Genomic DNA, 6,855 nt, shown 5'->3' with positions numbered 1-6,855 from the left:
ACTACTTGCAGCGGAATAAGTACTTAGAAGTAAACTTAACAGGATACAAACATAGTCATCATGATGAAATGAAGACTAGCACAGAGTACAGAAAGCGTAAACACAGGATAACAAGATGAAGACGGACAGACTGAAGAAATTGAACTGAGGAATTTGTGAAAGTCTTCAGTCAAAGTCTTCAAGCACAGATATGAACAACATACAACACAGTAATGAGGAAATGAAAGAGTTGAGGAAATAGAACCAGTTAGTTGGTGAAGACAATGATTTGGTAAACCAGTTCTAACTGCTGTCTCAGTTGTACGTCTGGTTGGAGCGGCTGAGTATTTAAACTCGAGGACATGCAGTCCCGGACACCCAGTCTCTGAGCCGCAACTCAGGACACCCAGTCCTCACCGTATTCTCCTTGAACTAAGACCACGCAGGCCTCGTCCAATCACTCGTGGTAAGTCTTCAGGTGACTTCCAAACCTTCACAGACTTGGTCACTTGGTGATCCACAATTCCTATTGGATGCTCTAGACCTTGACGCCTAACCGTCTGGAAGAAGCACAGTCTTCAAAGGTAACAAGCGTCGGATCCACGCGGGATCAATTTCTTCAGTGATGCTCAATCACTTTGGGTTTGTGGGGGTTTGGTTTTGGGATTTTCCTCACTTGATGATTTTCGCTCAAAGTCCTCGGAGGATGGGTTGCTCTCAGATGACAAGTGTCAAGTTCTCTCGGAGCAGCCAACCAACTAGTGGTTGTAGGGGGCGGCTATTTATAGCCTAGGGAGCAGCCCGACATGATAAGACATAAATGCCCTTCAATGATATGACCGTTAGGTGGATAAGATATTTTGGACAGCTGGCGCGCAGCACAGCAACGGTCGGAAATTTGACTCTCAAATTCCTCAGGGCTATCATGTTCCTCACTATGTAGGCAATTCGCACTGGCGAATTCCTAACCCCTCAGTCAGAGCAAAGTCCTCAGTGACCAGAAGAACTGCGTCTCTGTCACTGAAGAAATTAACTGAACTGTATGAGATTTCCAATGGCTTCATTCGAAGGGATTGGTAGGTGTAGGATTTTGAGTTGAGCATCACATGGAAAATTTTCCTTAGTATTTCCTCGACCCCCTTTAACAGTACGGTGTTTCCTATGACTCAAGAAAGAGAAAATGAAACTACGAAAGCAAAAGTCTTCACGCTTCATGTTCCTCAAGTGAATACCAAGTCTTCAAGGTCACACCAATTTCTTCACTTTCAAAGTCTTCAGAAAGTCTTCAGAATATCAAAGTCTTCAGTCGAAGAACTTCATTTTTAGGGGTCGACTTTCTCTGTAAATATCAAACTCCTCATAGACTTATAGACCTGTGTACACTCACAAATGCATCAGTCACTTAACCTATAAGTCTTCAATACACCAAAATCACTAAGGGGCACTAGATGCACTTACAAATCTGATTACCCATGCGACAAATTTCTACAGAAACCTATTTGGTCATGCGCCTGGAAACGTGTTTCATATGGACCCTAATACGTGGCCTACCAATGAAAAACTTGATGAAAATGATAATGCCGATCCGTGTCGGGCTTTTACGGAGGCAGAAGTTAAAGAAGCTCTGTTTGCTATGGCACATAATAGAGCCCCTGGCCCGTATAACATTCCTGTAGAATTTTATCAGGTGTGTTGGGATATTGTGAAGGATGATATTACGTCTCTCTTTGAACATTTTCATAAAGGGGATCTAGATGTTCAACGCCTTAATTATGGTGTGATTACCCTTCTTCTTAAACCGCAGGTGCAGACAAGATCCAACAGTTCCAACCCATTTGCCTCTTGAGATGTTCGTACAAGCTCATTACCAAGGTCCTAGATAGGCGAGTCAAAAAAATATGCTGATAAGCTAATCAACAGGACCCAGAATGCTTTTGTGAAGGGGATGAACATCATGGATGGTGTGATGTCTCTGCATGAGATTCTTAATTACACTCATGTGAAAAAGAGGGTGGGTGTAATTCTGAAACTCGACTTCGAGAAGGCATATGATAAATGATACGTCCATTTTGCATAATGCTTTTATATCAATATTTATTGCATTATGGGCTATTACTACACATTATGTCACAATACTTATGCCTTTTCTCTCTTATTTTACAAGGTTTACATGAAGAGGGAGAATGCCGGCAGCTCGAATTCTGGGCTGGAAAAGGAGCAAATATTAGAGACCTATTCTACACAACTTCAAAAGTCCCGAAACTCCACGAAAGTCAGTTTTGGAATATATTAAAAATATTGGGAGAAGAAAGCACCAGAGAGGGGCCGCCCACCATCCACGAGGGTGGAGGGCACGCCCTACCCCTGGGCACGCCCCCTGCCTCGTGGGCCACCTGGCAGGCCCCCAATGCCCATCCTCTGCTATATGGTGTCTTTCGCCCTGGAAAAAATCATAAGGAAGCTTTCGGGACGAAGCGCCACCATCTCGAGGCGGAACCTGGGCGGAACCAATCTAGGGCTCCGACGGAGTGGTACTGCCGGGGAAACATCCCTCCGGGAGGGGGAAATCGTCACCATCGTCATCACCATCGATCCTCTCATCGAGAGGGGGTCAATCTCCATCAACATCTTCGCCAGCACCATCTCCTCTCAAACCCTAGTTCATCTCTTGTATCCGATCTTTGTCTCAATATCTCAGATTGGTACCTGTGGGTTGCTAGTAGTGTTGATCACTCCTTGTAGTTGATGCTAGTTGGTTTATTCGGTGGAAGATCATATGTTCATATCCTTTATGCATATTAATACCCCTATGATTATGAAAATGAATATGATTTGTGAGTAGTTATGTTTGTTCCTGAGGACATGGGAGAAGTCTTGTTATAAGTAGTCATGTGAATTTGGTATTCGTTCGATATTTTGATGAGATGTATGTTGTCTCTCCTCTAGTGGTGTTATGTGAACGTCGACTACATGACACTTCACCATTGTTTGGGCCTAGGGGAAGGCATTGGGAAGTAATAAGTAGATGATGAGTTGCTGGATTGACAGAAGCCTAAACCCTAGTTTATGTGTTTCTTCGTAAGGGGCTGATTTGGATCCATATGTTTCATGCTATGGTTAGATTTACCTTAATTCTTCTTTCGTAGTTGAAGATGATTGCAAGAGGGGTTTATCATAAGCGGGATGCTTGTCCAAGGAAGGGCAGTACCCAAGCACCGGTCCACCCACATATCAAATTATCAAAGTAACGAACGCGAATCATATGAGCATGATGAAAACTAGCTTGACGATAATTCCCATGTGTCCTCGGGAGCGTTTAGCTTTATATAAGAGTTTGTCTAGGCTTTTCCTTTGGTACAAAAAGGATTGGTCCACCTTGCTGCACCTTGTTTACTTTTTTTACTTGTTACCCGTTACAAATTACCTTATCACAAAACTATCTGTTACCGATAATTTCAATGCTTGCAGAGAATACCTTACTTAAAACCGCTTGTCATTTCCTTCTGCTCCTCATTGGGTTCGACACTCTTACTTATCGAAAGGACTACGATAGATCCCCCATACTTGTGGGTCATCAAGACTCTTTTCTAGCGCCATTGCCGGGGAGTGAAGCGCCTTTGGTAGGTGGAATTTGGTAAGGAAACAATTATATAATGTGCTGAAATTTACTGTCACTTGATACTATGGAAAATAATCCTTTGAGGGGCTTGTTCGGGGTATCTTCACCCCAACCAGAAGAGCAAAGAGTTTCTTCTCAACCTACTGAACCTACTGAAAATGTTCACTTTGAAATTCCTTTGGGTATGATAGAGAAACTGCTAGCTAATCCTTTTACAGGAGATGGAACATTACATCTCGATATGCACCTAATCTATGTGGATGAAGTTTGTGGATTATTTAAGTTTGCAGGTATGCCCAAGGATGTTATCAAGAAGAAGGTCTTACCTTTATATTTGAAGGGAAAGGCATTGCCATGGTTTAGGCTACGTGATGATATTGGATCATTTAACTAGAACCGATTGAAATTGGAATTTCATCAGAAGTTTTATCCTATGCATCTGGTTCATCGTGATCGTAATTATATATATAATTTTTGGCCTCGCAAAGGAGAAAGTATCGCTCAAGATTGAGGGAGGCTTAAGTCAATGCTATATTCATGCCCCAACCATGATCTCTCAAGAGAAATTATTATTCAAAAAATTTATGCTCGGCTTTCTCTCAATAATCGCTCCATGCTCGATACTTCTTGTACTGGTTCTTTTATGATGAAGACCATTGAATTCAGATGGGATCTATTGGAAAGAATTAAATGCAACTCTGAAGATTGGGAACTCGACGAAGGTAAGGAGTGAGGTATAACACCTAAGTTTGATTGTGTTAAATCTTTTATGGATACCGATTCTTTTCGTGAATTTAGCACTAAATATGGAATTGACTCTGAGATAGTAGCTTCTTTCTGTGAATCATTTGCTACTCATGTTGATCTCCCTAAGGAGAAGTGGTTTAAATATCATCCTACCATTGAAGTAAAAGTAGTAGAACCTATTAAAGTTGAAGAAAAGACTATTACTTATAATGTTGATCCTATTGTTCCTACTGCTTATATTGAGAAACCACCTTTTCCTGTTAGAATAAAGGATCATGCTAAAGCTTCAATTGTCTTCAGCACTCACCCTTAGCCTTTCTTTCAACAGTTTAGTTTCTACAGGCTTATGCCTCTTGCAATATCTATCTTCTCTATTTGGTGTGTCCATGCAAACCCAATGCTCTCCACAAAAATCGACATGCTTATAGGAGATATTTTCATCATAACTAGTGCAATCATCGTTAGTACTATGGATATTCAAAGAGTTCATACTAGAAACATTGCGATCATGCTCATCATTCAAAGATTTAGTATCAAGCATTTTATAGACTTCTTCTTCTAGCACTTGAGCACAATTTTCCTTTTCATCATACTAACGAAAGATATTAAAAAGATGAAGCGTATGAGACACTCAATTCCATTTTTTTGTAGTTTTATTTTAAAAACTAAACTAGTGATAAAACAAGAAACAAAAAGATTCGATTGCAAGATCTAAAGATATACCTTCAAGCACTCATCTCCCCGGCAACGGCGCCAACAAAGAGCTTGATGTCTACTACACAACCTTCTTCTTGTAGACGTTGTTGGGCCTCCAAGTGCAGAGGTTTGTAGGACAGTAGAAAATTTCCCTCAAGTGGATGACCTAAGGTTTATCAATCCATGGGAGGCGTAGGATGAAGATGGTCTCTCTCAAACAACCCTGCAACCAAATAACAAAGAGTCTCTTGTGTCCCCAACACACCCAATACAATGGTAAATTGTATAGGTACACTAGTTCGGCGAAGAGATGGTGATACAAGTGCAATATGGATGGTAGATAAAGGTTTTTGAAATCTGAAAATATAAAAACAGCAAGGTAACTGATGATAAAAGTGAGCATAAACGGTATTGCAATGATAGGAAACAAGGCCTAGGGTTCATACTTTCACTAGTGCAAGTTCTCTCAACAATAATAACATACTTGGATCATATAACTATCCCTCAACATGCAACAAAGAGTCACTCCAAAGCCACTAATAGCGGAGAACAAATGAAGAGATTATGGTAGGGTACGAAATCACCTCAAAGTTATCCTTTCTGTTCTATCTATTCAAGAGTCCGTAGTAAAATAACACGAAGCTATTCTTTTTGTTCAATCTATCATAGAGTTCATACTAGAATAACACCTTAAGACACAAATCAACCAAAATCCTAATGTCACCTGGATACTCCATTGTCACCTCAAGTATCCGTGGGCATGATTATACGATATGCATCACACAATCTCAGATTCATCTATTCAACCAACACAAAGTACTTCAAAGAGTGCCCCAAAGTTTCTACCGGAGAGTCAAAACGAAAACGTGTGCCAACCCCTATGCATAGATTCATGGGCGGAACCCGCAAGTTGATCACCAAAACATACATCAAGTGGATCACGTGATATCCCATTGTCACCACAGATAAGCACGGCAAGACATACATCAAGTGTTCTCAAATCCTTAAAGACTCAATCCGATAAGATAACTTCAAAGGGAAAACTCAATCCATTACAAGAGAGTAGAGGGGGATAAACATCATAAGATCCAACTATAATAGAAAAGCTCACGATACATCAAGATCGTATCATAGAGAGAACATGAGAGAGAGAGAGAGAGATCAAACACATAGCTACTAGTACATACCCTCAGCCCCGAGGGTGAACTACTCCCTCCTCGTCATGAAGAGCACCAGGATGATGAAGATGGCCACAGGTGAGGGATTCCCCCTCGGACAGGGTGCCGGAATGGGCTCGCGAGAGGTTTTTGGTGGCTATAGAGGCTTGCGTCGGCGGAACTCCCAATCTATTGTTCCCTTCGAAGGTTTTAGGGTATATGGGAATATATAGGCGAAAGAAGTCGGTTGGGGAAGCCTCGAGGGGCCCACGAGACAGGGGGGCACGCCCCCACCCTCGTGGCCACTGTCGGTGTCAAAACCGGCGGATCTCGGGTAGGGGGTCCCGATCTGTGCGTCTTAGGCTAATGGTAACAGGAGGCAAGGACACAATGTTTACCCAAGTTCGGGCCCTCTTGATGGAGGTAAAACCCTACTTCCTGCTTGATTGATATTGATGATATGTGTAGTACAAGAGTTGATCTACCACGAGATCATAGAGGCTAAACCCTAGAAGCTAGCCTATGATGATTATGATTGTGATCGTCCCTCTAAGGACCAAACTCTCCGGTTTATATAGACACCGGAGAGGGTTAGGGTTTACATGGAGTCGGTTACAAGGAAGGAAATATAATATCCGGATCGCCAAGCTTGTCTTC

Source organism: Triticum aestivum, chromosome 2B (genome assembly GCF_018294505.1).
Source record: "Triticum aestivum cultivar Chinese Spring chromosome 2B, IWGSC CS RefSeq v2.1, whole genome shotgun sequence".
Classification (NCBI taxonomy): Eukaryota; Viridiplantae; Streptophyta; class Magnoliopsida; order Poales; family Poaceae; genus Triticum; species Triticum aestivum.
This window is presented reverse-complemented; position numbering follows the sequence as displayed.